Source organism: Chinchilla lanigera, unplaced genomic scaffold, assembly GCF_000276665.1.
Source record: "Chinchilla lanigera isolate Chin_1 unplaced genomic scaffold, ChiLan1.0 scaffold00126, whole genome shotgun sequence".
Classification (NCBI taxonomy): domain Eukaryota; kingdom Metazoa; phylum Chordata; class Mammalia; order Rodentia; family Chinchillidae; genus Chinchilla; species Chinchilla lanigera.
The window spans coordinates 1440454-1456201 of NW_004955527.1; the positions used below are offsets into that span (position 1 = coordinate 1440454).

Consider the following 15748-nt stretch of genomic DNA (forward strand, 5'->3'; position numbering starts at 1 on the left):
AGCGAGACCCTGTCTCAAAAAAAGAAAAAAAAAAAAACAAAACAAAAAGACGGGGCTGGAGAGGAAAGTGGGAGAGAACACGCTCACCCAGAAGGTCCAAGCTGCATGTTCACAATAAAATAAAAGTAGCAGGGCTGGAGATGTAGCTCAACAGCACAACACCTGCCTGGCAAGCTCAAGGTCCTGAGTTCAACTCCCGGTACCAAAAAAAAGGGAATGTTTTCCTCCCCACTTTACAGATGAGGAAACTGAGGCATAGGCCCTGTCCCAGCCTTGAGCGCCCACAGAGCAACCTGTCCTTACACAGACTTCCCTCAGCTTAGACACACCGGGTGCATATTCATCCTTTGAACACAAAGCAGCCAATGGCAAGAGGCGGAATTAACATCAGGTGTTGGCCTTTCCCTGGCTACTGTCACAGATAGAACGGTGGGAACACCTAGCCCTTTGCAAGGGGAGTTGCAAAGGCAAAGGGAGCCCAGCATCCTGCTTCAGCCTTTGTGCGTCCCCTAAGATGGGAAAGGGGGAGGGGGTGAGGGGAGAAGGTAGCACACCTGTAATCCCGACACTTGGAAGGCTGAGGCAGGAGGATACTTCAACTTTGGGGGCCAGCCTGGATTACACATCGAGTTCAAGGTGGGGCTGAACTACACAGCTGAGACCTTGTCTCATACAAACAAAAAGGAGGGGTGGTCACTGCCAGGGTAAACGTGGCCCAAAGGGGCTGCAAGCACACAGAGACCATCAGCCGTCAGCCCGGCCCTGGGTCCATGGGCACGCCCTGCCAGCTGGGGACGTCCACAACACCCACTGCTGAGCCAAGGGCTTGGATTTCTCAGCTTGGGTGCCGGCCAGGGAACCAGAAAGGACAGGCGACAGGACGCTGCTGGCCAGCATCAGGTTACCGCCCCAACCCAGAGCTCGAGCGCCAGGCTGGGCTGCTGGGCCTGAGAGCTGCCGGTCAGCTGACAGGGGCAGAGCTCAAGGCTGTTCTAGAAGTTGCCGTGCGGATGAAGAGGAGGTGGCGCTGGCTGCAGAGACGGACGAGGGGGCGGGGGAGCCTCCCCCATGCCAAGCAGACCAGGCTGGGGACCAGGGTTGGACAGAAGGCTCCCAGGAGGGCAGGGCCGGGCTGGGAAGGAGGGCGGCCGGCAGCTGCAGGCCCACAGCCCGCGGGACGCGGGGGTCAGGGGCTGTGCTCCCTCCGGCCTGACCCGGCTGTGGCAGGAGTGCCTGGTGCCCCAGAGACCTTCATCAGCTCCTGGTTTCCCCGCCCAGAGCTGGGAGCCTCCATAAGCTCCCTGCTCTCCCAGATGAAAGACGCTTTCTAAGAGTCATAAAACCATCCCCACTCGGAACAATGGGTCCTTGTCCACTGCGTCCTTCACATAAACTCCCATTAGCGCTGCGCCAGAAGCTGCGGCCTGGGGATTATAGACTGGCTTTCTGGACCAGCCCCAGTGCTCATCAACGTCTACTCCCCCGGCCCCTGTGGAGGCTGTGACCCGTCCCTCCCACTGACTGAGGCCCTGGCCTCCTGGCCAGGACAGTGAATTGTGCTGCTTTCTGAGTAAAGAAGCTGAGGCCCAGAGAGGATAGGTGACTTGCCTGAGGTCACACAGTGGGGTGCTGAGGTTGGAATCCAGAGTCAAGGCTGCTGCCTCCAGACCGTGTGGCTCTGGGTTAAGAGGAGCAAGTCCTTCCCCACACGAGGAACTGAGGCACAGAGGGACACAGCAGTGGTCCACTGCAGACCCGGCACACAAGCAATGAGAATTACAGGGCTTGCCCACCCCCCTCAGCTCCCAGGGGCCCCCGGGGACCCTTCCTGACCTCCCCCAGAGCCCATCCACAGCAAGGGATGGGGGCCAGGTCCCCCAGGTTCGCTGTCTGCACCAGCTTCCAGGCACTCCTCAGATACCTGGCCCTGGTGCCTTTGGAGACTGCGGCGCGGAGCTGGGATCTGAACCCACAACTCACGGTTCACTTCTCCTTAAGACTCTGTGGCTCCCAGCCAGGCAAACCGGATAGGTGACTGTGGGGCACGGCCCCTTGGAGAGACCCACAGACCCACACCAGTGCCCTGGCCAGCACACAGGCGTCTTTGTGGAGGTGAGTGTCTCCTCGGCTGCCCCACCCCGAGCAGCTGGCCTGGGGCCAGTCCCATGGCACCATCTTCCTGCTACCTCTGCTACTGCCAAGGACAGCTCACCAGCACAGTGGTGACAGAGCCAGGCCCTGTGTAGGTGACCTCACCGCCACCACCACCATCACCATCATCATCCCAGCTGACACTAACTGAGCATCTACTACATGCCAGGCACCGCACAAAACTTTGCCTGTCTCCTCTCATCCAGTCACAGTAATCTTGTGAAGTCACACGGTGCCATTGTCATCCCTGCTCCAGATGAGGAAGCTGATAAATCAAGACGGCAGACCAGGCCATGGGACTGTGCGGTTATCTCTCGCCTCTGCTGTAACATCAAGCCTCCTGCCCCAGGCACAGGATCATGTCCGCTTCCAGGTCAGATCCAGAAGACAGTGGCTTGGCTGGGCTGGGCATGGTGGCTTATGCCTGTAATCCCAGTACTCGGGAGGCTGGGGCAGGAGGATCTCCATGAGTTCCAGGCCATCTTGGGCAACACAGTGAGACTTTGTCTCAAAAAACAAACAAAAACAGAAAATAGGACCTGGCACAGAATGGGCATTCAATAAACAGTCTTTGGATGGATGAAAGGAGCAGTGGATGGATGGACAAATGGATGAACGAGAAATTGATGGGTAGATGAAAGGAAGGAAAGAAGGAAGGGAGGAAAGGAAAGAAAGAAGGAAAATAATGGATGATGGATGGACAAATGGATAGGTGGATGGATGAATGGATAGAAAGATGATGCATGGCTGGGCGTGGTGACGCATGCCTGTAATCCCAGCACTCGGGAGGCTGAGGCAGGAGGATCATTGTGAGTTTGAGAACAGTCTAGGCTACAAAGTGAGCTCAAGGCCAGCCTGAACTGCAGAGCGAGACCCTGTCTCAAAAAAAGACAAAAACAAAAAAAACAAAAAACAGAAAGAAAGAAAGATAATGCATGAAAGTGTAGCTAGTGGATGATAGACCAATGGGTGGACAGATGGGTGGGTGGATTGGTGGATGATGGATGGATGGATGAGTATAATTTAAAAATAAAAGAAGGGCCAGGGATATAGCTCAGTGGCACAGCACCTTCCTGGCAAGCACAAGGTCCTGAGTTCGATTCCCAGCACCCCCCAAAAAATAAAAACAACAGAACTTATTATTTGAAGAGGCTTCTCCACTCCCAGCCACCTACCACCTCAGGGAAAAGGAGGAAGCTGGATGCAGTTTCTCTGACAAGTGAAAAATCCCCTGGCAGAGATTCCTGGGAAGCAAGAGACAGTATGTTGATGTTTTTAGGGACAGGAAGAAAAGGCGCATCCTGTGTGTGGTGGGCTTCAAGAGGCCAGGGAACTGCATATCGCACACGGGCTCAGCCCCAAGCTCCGATCTCTGAATCCAGGCAGGGATCAGACCCTGTGTCAGCTGCAGCAAGCGCCCTGCCCTGTGCCAGGGCAGACCTGGGAACAGAACTGCGGGTTTTGGTTGGCATCAGCCCCAACACATTCCCTGGAACTCTCCCAGACTTATAGAGACCCCCAGGAGAGAGCTTGCACTGCCCCAAGTCCTACTCCTTCCTGAATTCTCATCAGTGGATTCAGCCAGCTGGATTCTGGGGGGAGCTCCATGGCAATCAGGCACCATTTCCTAAGCACAGCCTGTGGTTTCCAGATTCTGGTGGAAGAGGCAAGACTCAAGAAACGACCCTGAGGCCCCAGGAGAGCAGAACAACTGGAGTTCTGGAGTTTCCAGAACAACTTTCAGGAAGACAGGACCCAGCACTCAGGAGGCTGAGGCAGGAGGATCAAAAGTTCAAGGCCAGCCTGGGGTGCACAGCTAGACCCTAACCAAAAACATCAAAAAAAAGGACAGAAAAAGAACAAAAGTAGAGAGGAAGAGAAAAAGATTAGAGAACACACGTTGTCCCCACCCTTAGTGGAGACCTTGTTCATCCGAATGGAACACGGCATTGTGGCCCAAGACTGCAGGGTGAGACACGCTGCTTCTCCATTTGCCAGAACTGGGGGTGTCGGGATGGCCTGGGGTCCAAGGCACCCCTTTCCTTTATTGAGCACCTGTTATGCGCCAGGCTTAGCAATCTCCCTGGGAGAACCCAGCCCTCATGCATTACACTGAGCCCAGAATCATGATCTACAGTTGCACAGGGAAGACCCGTGAGCCCCCCACGTTCACACCAGCAGGGGACACGGAGCTAGGACGTGAACCACGCCTGTCCAAGTGCGCCCTTCACCCACTGGCGTGGGGACATCCACTGGAGCAAGCCACAGACTGCAGGGCTGATCCAAGCCAATCCCTGCCTTTCCCAGAGGGGAAACTGAGGCCCAGGGAGAACAACGGTTTGCCTGAGGTCACACGTGGCACTCACAGGACGCCAGGGAGCAGCGTGGCCTCCGGGCTCCAGGCCGGCCCAGCCCCAACACCCACCCAGAACCTCTTTGATCAAAGAGAAGCAGCTGGTCAGATTTCATTGTTGGGGAGGAGTGGGCAGGGCTGACCTCTGACCCCGCTGGCTCCTCCCTCGCTGGGGCATCACATGTCCCCGCTGGTCCTGGAGGAGGGAAGGGACGGGGATCCCCGCAGAGCTGGGAGAGCGCCTCTGTTCCTGACCCCTGGGAACAAGGGCTGCCACTGTTCCCAGCCCCGAGGCTGGGGGAGGGGCTCCCTGCTTGGCTTCGGAGCCAAGTGAGAGGAAGCCTGAGCTGGAGCCGGGGACCCACTTGGTGGCAGCACCAAGCCACCTGCCTCAGATGCACCAGCTAAACTCCAAGGGACCTCTTTCAGCCTCTGGAATCTAGAACTGTGTCTCCAAACCCGCTCACTGCCTGGCACCTGGGTATCCTGGGAGACCCCCATTCCCCAAGGAGCTTCCACTGTGGTAGGGGTGCTCACTTCTGCGGACCTCGGGGACAGTCAGGCCCTTCAAATGCCAGCTTGCAGCTCCTAGTCCTGCAGATACTTCCTAGTCCTGCCCAGACTTGGGATCCTCCCGCCTCAGCCTCCCAGAGTGCTGAAGTCCTGCCACTTGGTGTGAGCTCAGTCTCAGCTTCCCTACCGTGGGTGCAGTTGTGTTCCAGCTTCTACACTGGCTTTGAGGGTTAAATGCCAGGGCTCTCACAGTTGCAGAAGGACCCAAGGCTGGGCTTGGGTAATTACCTCCTCAAATGCAGATGCCGGAGGTTTTAAAGGCTTTCCCAGCCATGACTGTTCCCAGCCTCAGGGAGACACAGAACCAAGGCTTGTTCCCTGTACCAGACAGGCAACCCAGGCCCTGAGAGGATTTGGGGACAAACCAGCATCCCGGGGACACCCACCCCAGCCTAGCCCAGAGGCACTGCATGGGAAGAGAACAAACCAGAGCTCAGCCAAGCCAGGCGCTGTCCTGGCTGCGCTCTGAGTGTGACGTGTGACCTGGGAGCGTGACTTCCGGTGACGGCGCTTTCAACTTTGTGACTGATGATCTCTGTGTGGTTGACCGGCTGTGGTCACCTCTCCGAGCCCAAGCTTCCTTGTGTGTGAAATCAGGGCATCAGGAGGCCCAAACCCGCTACACCCATCATGCAGGGTTCTGGGCACAGGGTAACGCACAAGGAATAGCAATCTGGCGAACAGCAGGATGCCTGCAGTCAGTGTCCCCGTCATTACTACTGTGCTGTCAGTGGGATGTGCTGGGGGGCCACCTAGCAACTTCCTGTCCACACCACTGCCTGGAGGGGGCGATGGCAGACTCTTGTCTAGACTTCTGGCTGTTAGGTCTGGGAAGAGGGCCACATCAGTCACTCCCCAAAGACCCCCAAGTCCCCTAGAGCCCACTGGGAGGAACTCAGCCCTGGGGACAGGAGAGAGGCGGCAGCCCCCAGGCCAACCTCAGGAGACCCCAGCCGGGGATCCCAGCCGAGGCAGCCCTGCCTCGGCAGTCCTGATGCTTCCGCCCAGATGTTCCCGGAGGAAACAGCATGGCAGGGGAAGCCGGCCTGGGTATGGGGCGGGCTCTGCTGGGGCCAGGAGGGAGGCCCGAGTGCACCATCGCAGCTGTGTGACCCTCGGAGCCTCTGCCTCTCCCCCCTGGACACAGGCATTACAGGGACGGCGGATCCTGCTTCAGGACGGGGCTGCTTTGTCAACCGTGAAGTCCTCGGATGAGTCACTGCCCTTGCTGGTCACCAAGAGCAAGGCGTGGAGACGGAGCTCACGGGAGGCCGCCCAGACTCGACGGGAGGAAGAAAACAGGCCCAGGCCCAGGCCCCCTCTGCCACGCCTGCCACCCCGCCTGTGTCCTGTGCAGGGGCTGTACAGACCCCGGGCCCCTCCTCCCCCTCACTGCTTGTCCTGGCCTGGACCGGACAGTGGGGTGGGGTGAAGGTCACAGTTGCGTTGACTGTGACCCAGGCCCCCGGGAGGCCATCTAGCTGGACAGCCACACAGTCACCCCAGTCCCCCACACAGTGGCCCTGCCCCTGACAGCCTCACCTCCATATGGCAGCAGGGAGGTGCGGGAGCTTAGGACTTAGCAGGACTCTAGAACTAGATGTGCTGGGTTCGAATCCCTGCCCCCCTTTCTGGAGCTCTGGAACCCTGAGCAGGTCACTTAACCTCCCTGCACCTGTTTCCTCAACTACAACTAAGCGATTAAGAATAATATTGCTGGGCTGGGCAGGTGGCGCAGTAATCTCAGCACCTGGGAGGCTGAGGCAGGAGGATCATGAGTGCAAACCCTATCCAGACTATGTGTCAAGACCCCATCTCAGAAAAACAAAACAAAACAATAATACCTCACAAGGGGGGTCAGAGGATTAAGTGAGTTAATGCACATGCTGTGACTTTTTAGCAAAATACTTGGCACAGTGGAAGTGGCCAGCGAAGACCCTAACATCATTTGCTGGACACTGGCCCTGAATCTAAGAGGCTGTACCAACAGCAGTGAGCTCCCCGTCACCAGAGGTATTCAAGCTATAGCTGAATGACCTACCACCTGCCGGGATTCGCGGCCAGGATTGCTGGGTGACCTTTAAGATACCGTCGGACCATAGGCTTGGAAATACTGCGCAGGCCGTGTTACTCCTTCCAGATACAGCAGGCTCGGGACAGGTGGGAAGGGATGGGGCTGGACGGGGTGGCAGCGGGCTGCCAGGCTGGGACAGCTGGGAACAGCAGGCAGAAGCAGGCATGGCGGGAAGGAAGGCGTGCTGGGCAGGGGTTCACCGAGTGCCTCTGACTCTGCTCCCCAGAGTCTTGGTTACCCAGCTGGGAAACGACGCATTGAACCATCCTGGGGCCCTAGCGAGCTACATCCCTCAAACTCCATGACCTGAGAGGGAACAGGGACGCCCTACCACGTGCACGCCCAGGCGGCCCACGGTGCCCTGGCCTGCCCCGCCAGCCCCAGGCTCGGCCCCAGCCGCAGAGCACAGTCCTCCCCGGGCCGCCCCTAAGTGTCCCCATGTCCCAGTGCCACCTGGGCAGAAGCGGGGTGTCCCGAGGCTGGATCCCTAGGCTGTCAAGGGCGGCAGGGACCCCACCACCCCACCATCCCCTCTGAGGGATCCGCCCGCGCCAGCATGGCTCAGAGGTGGTGAGCAGGGAGAGCCGACCTGGTCGTGTGCTTCCGAGCGCTGTCCTCAGGGAAGGGCCCCGTCCTCGCAGCAGGAAGGCGCTGCGGCCGAAACAGCTGGCAGAGCGGGCAGGAGCCCAGGGTCGGATACACTGGCTCCCAGGTGGCCCGGGCACACAGACCGCCCGGGTGTGAGTCACTCACCTGCCAGACCTGCTGGACAGGTGTGCAGGCAGGCAGAGGGCGGGAGAGCGGTAAGCCAGGAGGTGGCCCTTGGGTGCAGGTGAGGCAGGCCTACTGCACTGGGCTGGGCCAGCCCGGGCCATCCCTCGGTGAGGCCGTGAGGCCCAGAGAGTGAGGAGGAGAGGGAAGGAAGGCAGGATCGGGGGTCAGGCGGGATGACAGCCACCGAGTTGTTCCCCGGGCACAAGGCACAGAGCACAGGTACAGGGAAGGGATGGTAACAGGCAAATGCTCTACTACTGAGCCGAATCCCCACCCCTTTCTAAATTTTATACTTTGACAGATCTGGCCTGGAACTTGCAATCCTCCTGCCTCAGCCTCCTGAGTAACTAGGATCACTGGTGTGTACCACTATGCCCAGCTGGGCCAGATACCTTTTAACCAGAGGAGGGAGAAAGGAGTGGGCATGTATGGAAGTTGGACAGACCCAGGTTTGAGTCTGTGCCCTCTCGAGAGCTTCTGCATGACCTCATGCAAGTGTTTGTCCTCCTGGGCCTCAGTTACCTCCTTACTAAACTAGGGTACTGATAGTGGGCCCGACCTGCAGGGCCGTCCCGAGAAAGGAATGACTGTGTGGTGCCTGGCATGGTGGAGCATGGTGGGGATCCCAGCACTTGGGAGGCTGAGGCAGGAGATTCGCTGCGAGTTCAAGGCCAGCCTGGGCTACACAGGGAGTTCAAGGCCAACCTGGACTAATGAGACCCTATCTTAAAAAAATTAATGAATTAAGAAATTAACTAAGAGATGAGACTATACAGAAGGACTCCTGGCTCCAGGGCATAGACAATAACCACAGCCAACCCCAGGACCCTGAGGGGCCTGGCTTTATCTGTTTTTTTTTTTTTTTTTTTTTTTTTTTCCGGTACTGAGGATTGAACCCAGGGCCTTCATACTGAATTACATGCTCAGCCCTTTTTTAATTTTAATTTTATTTTATTTTTATTCTGCGACACCATCTCACTAAGTCACTAAGTTGCCCAGGTTGGGCTCAAACTTTTGACCCTCCTGACTCAGCCTCCCAAAGTACTGGCAGTTCAGTCATGGACCGCCACACCCACCTCTTTCATGTACTGTGTTCCCCACCTTCAGAGTCCAGCTATCCCAATTGAAGAACACAGGTTTCTGGACACCGGGAAAAAGGGATTAAACACTAAACACTCTGCCCGCCTGGCAGAAGCCAGGATGGGGATCCAGAGGCAGATTGGCCTGGGGCCCCAAAATACCCACAGCCCCAGTGGCAGGGGCATTTGAGCTGCACCCCAGAGCCCAGCTAGGACACCAGCAATAAAAGCCCCAGGGTCTCCGGTCAGGTTCCACCAACACCAACCCTCGAGCCATTGGGCGTGACTTGTTTTCATAAATAATAGTTTAAGAAACTGCGGCAGCTGCAGCAGGGCAGTGGTGGAGCCCACGGGGGCCACCGGAACCCACACCGGGCCCGGAGCAGAAGCGGAAACTTGAGCGGAGCTGTGCCGGAGAGAGCCACCCGACCCACCACCCCGTGCCCCCGCCGGGCCCCGCGCCTTGCTGACGGAATCTTCTCCCCCCGCCGTTCTGCGTCCACCTCCCCACAAGGCTTCCTGTTTTCTTCTTTTTTCTTATCTTTTTTTTAAATTTTTTTTAATTTTTAAAATTTTTTTTTTTTTTTAATTTTTTTTTGTCTTTTTGAGACAGGGTCTCATTATGCAGTTCAGGCTGGCCTTGAGCTCACTTTGTAGCCCGGGCTGGTCTCGAACTCGCAATGATCCTCCTGCCTCAGCCTCCCGAGTGCTGGGATTACAGGTGTGTGTGTCACCACGCCCAGTTTAAGGCTTCCCCTTTTCTGCCGAGGGGAAACTGAGGCTTCTGAGAAAGAAACTTGCCCAAGATCACAAGAGCCTGCAGCGGTGGAATGGGAATACGAACAGGCCTTGAGGGTCCATGGGGATCCGCTGCTGTCACCAGGCCTGGGTCTGGAGCAGAGGGAAGGGTCAGTTCCTGGCCCCCAGGTCCCGGCCTTGCAAGGAGAGCCCAGCACGCTGGGCAGGGAGAGGTTTCCTTGTTTCTGGCCACTGGAAGGGCTGACCTGGGCCTTCCACTCCATGAGCTGCAGCACCAAAGGTCAGTGGACATGGAGGTCAGGGGGCCCACAGCAGTGCAGGGGCGGAGCCAGGCCTCCCTCTGTGTATTTCTTTGGGGTCTTCTCCTCTCCTACCCCTTCACTCCCCACCTTCAGAGCCAGGTAGCCTGAAAGCTTCAACATTGGCTGTAACAGAACCTACCACTCACTACATGTTTACTTTTTTTGAGACAAGGCCTCACTATGTCACCTTTGCTAGCCTTGAGCTCCTGGGCTCAAACAATCCTCCTGCCTCAGCCTCCCGAGTAGCTGGAATTATAAGAATGTGTCAGTGCTCAGCCCTCCTCCACTTCCTTTGCCCTGACTGCTGATCACTCCCAGAGGCGTGGGGACCCTTGCTTTCCCACTCCCTGCAGCCTGACAGGTTTCCCGAGCAACCCTGCACTTGGTGAGGGGCCTGCAGCTGGAAGTGGTGCTCAACCAGGAACCAGGCACACCCAAAGCCCCAGAGCCCCTTCCCAGGTCCTCACACCCTGGCCCACTCTGCCACCATTGCCACAGGGTCTAACAGAGTAATAGGGCCGGGGATGTAGCTCAGCGGCATAAGTGCCTGCCTGGCAAGCCTGAGGTCATAAGATCGATTCCCGGTACCAAAAAAAAATTAAACAAATAAATGCAGTAATAGGCCAGGCTTCCCTCCTCCTCCAGGGCTGCATTTGATTAGATAGAGCATCTGATGCCTGCTGTGTGCCAGGCCAGCCACCCCTCCCCACCATGGGAGGCTGGGTCCCTTCTACCTCTGGGTCCTCACCAGTCCACACCTGGACAAGCCCCAGCACCAAAAAATGCTCAATAGCCAGATGTGGTGGCACACACCTATAATTCCAGCACTCCGGAGGCTGAGGCAGGAGGATCGCTGCGAGTTCAAGGCCAGCTTAGGCTACGTGGTGAGCTCAAAGCCAGCCTGAACTGCATAGTGACGTCCTGTTTCAAACGAAAACAGGAAAAAAAGGCACTCAGGAAGCATTAGAGGGATGGGTGGCTGCCCCAGCCGGTTGGCCACATTGGTCATCTCAGCTCAGCTCCTGACACCTTGAAGTTGAGGATTCTACGCTGGGTCTCACCCTGTGCCCTGAAGGACGTCCCGCAGCAGGCTGGCCTCTGCCCGCTGGACCTCACATACGGGTAGGGCTAGAGCGACTGGAGTGGCGTCTTTCCCAACCCCCTGATGAGAAACCAGATTAGTCCAGAGGAAATGATTCCACCTGAGAGCATCCCCTGCCTTCCTCTCTTTATTTTTTTTTTCTCTCTCTCTCTCTTTCTTTCTTTCTTTTTATCTTCCTTTCTTTCAGCACTGGGGATTGAACCCAAGGCCTTTGCACTGAGCTACATCCTCAGCTCTTTCCTTTTTGTTTTGAGACTAAGTCCGCTACATTGCCCAAGCTGGCCTTGACCTTGTGATCCTCCTGCCTCGGCCTCCCAGAGTGTTAGAATCACAGGCGTGTGCCACTGCACCTCCCGCTTCATTTCTTTTTTGTTTTGTTTTGTTTTGCTGTTTTTGTTTTTCTTCCTGTACCAGGAATCGAACTCACGACCTTGCACTTGCCAGGCAGGCGCTGTGCCACTGAGCTAAATCCCCAGCCCTCCACTGCTTCATTTCTTACGAGGAGAGGTTGTCCAGTCCCAAACTACTCTCCCATTTCCTTGGCAAGAACCATTTCCTGCTGCCAAGAAGGGACCTAAGCAAGTGCTGCATGCACACAGCGCAGCCGTCTCAGGGCTGCACACACTCCCGTTATCTGTCACAGAAACTGGGACCTGGGGCTCTGCTGGCGGCAGGTGGCTGCCCTCTGCGCAAGCTCAGAGAGGCTGGGAAAGCCAGTCCTAGGTGCAGAGAGAGGAGCAAGCTAAGAACGCTACCCACAGGGACCACAGCAGCCAAAAGCTGGAAGCCACTCAGGCAGACAGACCTCGGGGGATGAACAGCTGAACAGAACGGGGTGCACCTGCCCGGGAACGCTGGTCAGCTTCAAAAACAAAGGTGAGCTGGGCATGGCGGCACCACAGCCTGTTTTGCAACCTTGTGAGCTGGGGAGAGGCCGCCGACACCCCAAGTTCCTGGGGGAATAGGATGGATTCCAGCCACCCACCGGCCCTGTGGGAGCATCCCAGAACTTGGCAAAGGTCTTTATGCCTTTTCCTTTTCTTTCTTTCTTTGAAGTGCTACAGACTGGACTTGAGTCTCACACATACAGGGCAAGGCCAGCAGCTTGGGCTCAAACTCTCAGCCCTCCTGCCTCAGCCTCCTGGGGCGCTGGGATGACCAGCATGGGTGACCGAGCCCAGCCTGAATCCGGGTCCTTGAATCTGGTTCTGCCCGGGGAGAACAGGACGGAGGCTGCGGGTGACAGGTGACACGGGAGGCAGATTCTGGGCGTGGGGTCCTCTCCTTGACTGCCAGCCTCCGCCTTGAAAGTACGGGGTCAAGGCCACAAGACGCGCTGGGCCTGGGGGGCTTTGTGGATGCAGAGCAGGGGCCCCAAACCCGGACAATGGTTCTCACCCAGCTTTTGCAAACAAGATCAAGGCCAGCGGCTCTCTGCCGAGCCACGGCCAGTGTGTCCTGAGACAGATGCCACAGCCCCCGTTTGCCATGTGACAAGCCACCAGGCTGCGCCAGCTTGGAGCTCAGGGCTGTTGCACCCCCTCTTCCCACTCAGATGGGCACCCTGGAAAGGGACCGTGGTCACACTCTCCAGTGGCCCCCAGCCCAGAGACTTCAGAGCTCTCAGGCTGGGCTGGTGGCTCAACAATCAATGCTGTAGCTGCGGAGGTGCTGAGGTCTGTAATTACGGCAGGGCGGATCAAACAGACCCGCGCGGGGACCCGGCTTCCTCAGGACGCCACGCGGCTCGGGTGAGCCACTGGCCACTCGACCCTGTAAAACGGGGCCAAAGATGCTGTCCTGTGAAGGCGACAGTAAGGAGTGACTGAACTCGTGCATATAAAACGCTGGGGATGGAGCGAGCAGCCCGGGATTAGGGGGTGGGAGGGGCTCGTGCTATTGTCCTGCATAAACCCTTCAGGTGCAGGGTAGGCTGGGGCTTACCTTCGGGTCATTTATGTGTTAATAAGCAAATTAGTTTGTTTCCTCCGAAGCATTTATTGCAATGTGTAATTAAGTAATATAGCTGCTGTTTACTTAGATTTTTATCTCTGCCCTCGATTGTTTGCAAACCCCACAAAAATAGGAGCCTGCAGGTCTGAGCCACTCCTATCCCCAGCGCCTACCCCAGTGCCCGGCACACAGGACATCCTTAATAAACATTTATTGAACAAATAAATAAATGTAATAGATTTAAGAAAGCAGAAGTGGGGGCTGGGGATTTAGTTCAGCGGCACAGCGCCTGCCTGGCAAGCACAACGTCGTGAGTTCAATTCCCAGTACTGGAAAAAAAAAACACAAAAAAATTAAAAATTAAAATTAGAAAAAAAAAAAAAGAAAGCAGAAGTGAATGCCTAGGTAGCCTCACTTAGAGCGGTGTTAGCCACACTATGGGGAACAATTCTCACTGTGCATTTCAGGCTGGCCTCAAACTCTTGGCAATCCTCCTGTCTCACCCATTCCAAAAAAAGAAATACCTGGAGCTGGATGTGGGTGGTTGCACATACGTGTGGTCCTAGCACTCGGGAGGCTGAGGCAGGAGGATCGCCAAGAATTTGAGGCCAGCTGGAGCTATAGAGTGAGTTCGAAAGCCAGTCTGAATGGAATAGTGAGACCCTGTCTCAAAAAACACCCAAAATAACCCGGCGTGGTGGCGCACGCCTGTAATCCCAGCACTCGGGAGGCTGAGGCAGGAGGATCGTTGTGAGTTCAAGGCCAACTTGGGTTACAAAGTGAGTTCAAGTCCAGCCTGAACTGCATAGCAAGACCTTGCCTCAAAAATACCAAAAAAAAAAAAAACCCAAAATAAATAAATAATAATAAATTACAGAGGCTGGGGATCTAGCTCAGGGTAAAGGCCTTGGGCTCAATCCCTCCTATGGAATGAAAAGAGCATAGGAGGAAACTTCTCCACTGCAGCCCGCGGCTCTGATGCCCTAGCCACACTGGAGACTCTCCTGAGGTGAGGCCAGGACCCAGTGTGTGGGTGGCACAGAGGTGGGGAACCCTCATCTAAGGGACAGTGCTTGGCGGGATAGAGAATGTGGCAACTGGCATTTTCTGGGGCGCGCTCCCTGCCCACCTCACCACCGGGACTCACCCCACGCGTGTACTACGGGGTTACCCTCACCTGAGCCTGGCAGGAAGGACTGGAGGGTCACGAGCGTTGCCCATGATAACCAGGGAAAGAGGTGGGCTTGGGATTTGAAGCTTCTACTTTTTGCTGCTTTGGCTCCAGCTGGGCAGATGTCAGGCCCCAGACACCTTTCCTGGCTTGGGGTCTCAGCAGCGGCACCAGACGATGGCTGACTGCGCACCGGGGGTTGATGTACTGCAATATGGGGCCAGGGAAACTGAGGCAGGCTCCAGGTGCACAGGCAGTAAGGCAAGGCGGACACGGACACTGGAAGCCGGCGTGACAGTCTGGTGGGCAATGGCCGTGCACCAAGCCGGGGGACGGTGCCCGGGGTGCCCGCGGGGCTCTGCCTACGAAGCCCCGACCTCCTCCGAGGCCTGGGAAGTCAGCAGTCCGCGCACAGTCTGACCTGCTGAGCATCCGCCGGGCTCCTCGCTCCCGGGGAGCCCCTGAGGCCGTCCCGGAACTGCACGCTGGAGAGGTGAGGGACAGCACTCAGCTGTCCCAGGGCCCTGGGGACCAGTGACTCGGGGATCCCCCAGCAAAGCGGAAGAAGAAGCTGTTAGCCACCTACGAAGTGCCCGGTGCTTTTCTAAGTCCCGCTCACTCCTCTCAGGGGTGCTGTCAGTCTTTCCAGGAGAGAACACCGAGTCCCTCTCAAGGTCCTGCGCCAACCCGGGGGGCAGCCTGCCGCCCAGAAAGGCATTCAGGGGCCCCGGATGACCACGTGGTCCAACCCACTCACTCACAGCTGCGAATCCCAAGTTCAGAGCAGGGACGTAGTCCAACCGCAAAGCCAGGGCCGCAGGGACCCCGGCGGGGAGAACCAAGAAGAGCCAACCACTGTGCGGTGGAAGCGGGGTGACCAGAGGACATAGCAGGCGCGCTCTCCGGCGTCCCCTGCTGGGCGGTGGGAGGTAATTCTGTCCAGAAGCTGCAACGTCCCCATCTATGAGCCCCAGGGCATCTGCTGCCCCCTGCTGGTCACGCGGAGCACATCACCCAGGTGAGCGCGGGAGCTTCAAAAACCTAAGAGGCAAGGATATACCTCGAGGCTGAGACTCATCAGGTCTGGGCTGTCCCCGGGCTCTCATGCGCCCCGTCTCAGCTTTGCATAGACCTAGGGCTGCCCAGGTGCTGGAGCCTCCTGCCTGTACTAGTGTTTAAATGTGCACAAAGGTGGACGTGGCGGCACACACGCCTGTAACCTCAGCACTAAAAGAGGCCGAGACAGGAGGGTTGAAAGCTGAAGTCCAGTCTGGGCAACTTAGTCCCTTGGCGAGATCCTGTCTCAAAAAAAAGGGCCGGGCATGGTGGCGCCCGCCTGTAATCCCAGCACTCGGGAGGCCGAGGCAGGAAGATCGTTGCGAGTTCGAGACCAGCCTGGGCTACAAAGTGAGCTCAAGGCCAGCCTGAACTGCACAGCGAGACCCTGCCTCAAAAAA

General features: G+C 57.0%; 1 protein-coding gene across 1 annotated transcript in view; it reads right to left on the bottom strand.

Annotated features, from left to right (window-relative positions):
• Arhgef10l (Rho guanine nucleotide exchange factor (GEF) 10-like) overlaps positions 1-7853 on the bottom strand; it is a 132798-nt gene extending 124945 nt beyond the window's left edge. Inside the window, exon 1 of the mRNA XM_005409810.2 lies at positions 7741-7853. The gene's annotated coding sequence lies outside the window, so the exon portion shown is untranslated. The remainder of the gene's footprint in view (positions 1-7740) is intronic.
• Positions 7854-15748: the final 7895 nt, after the last annotated feature.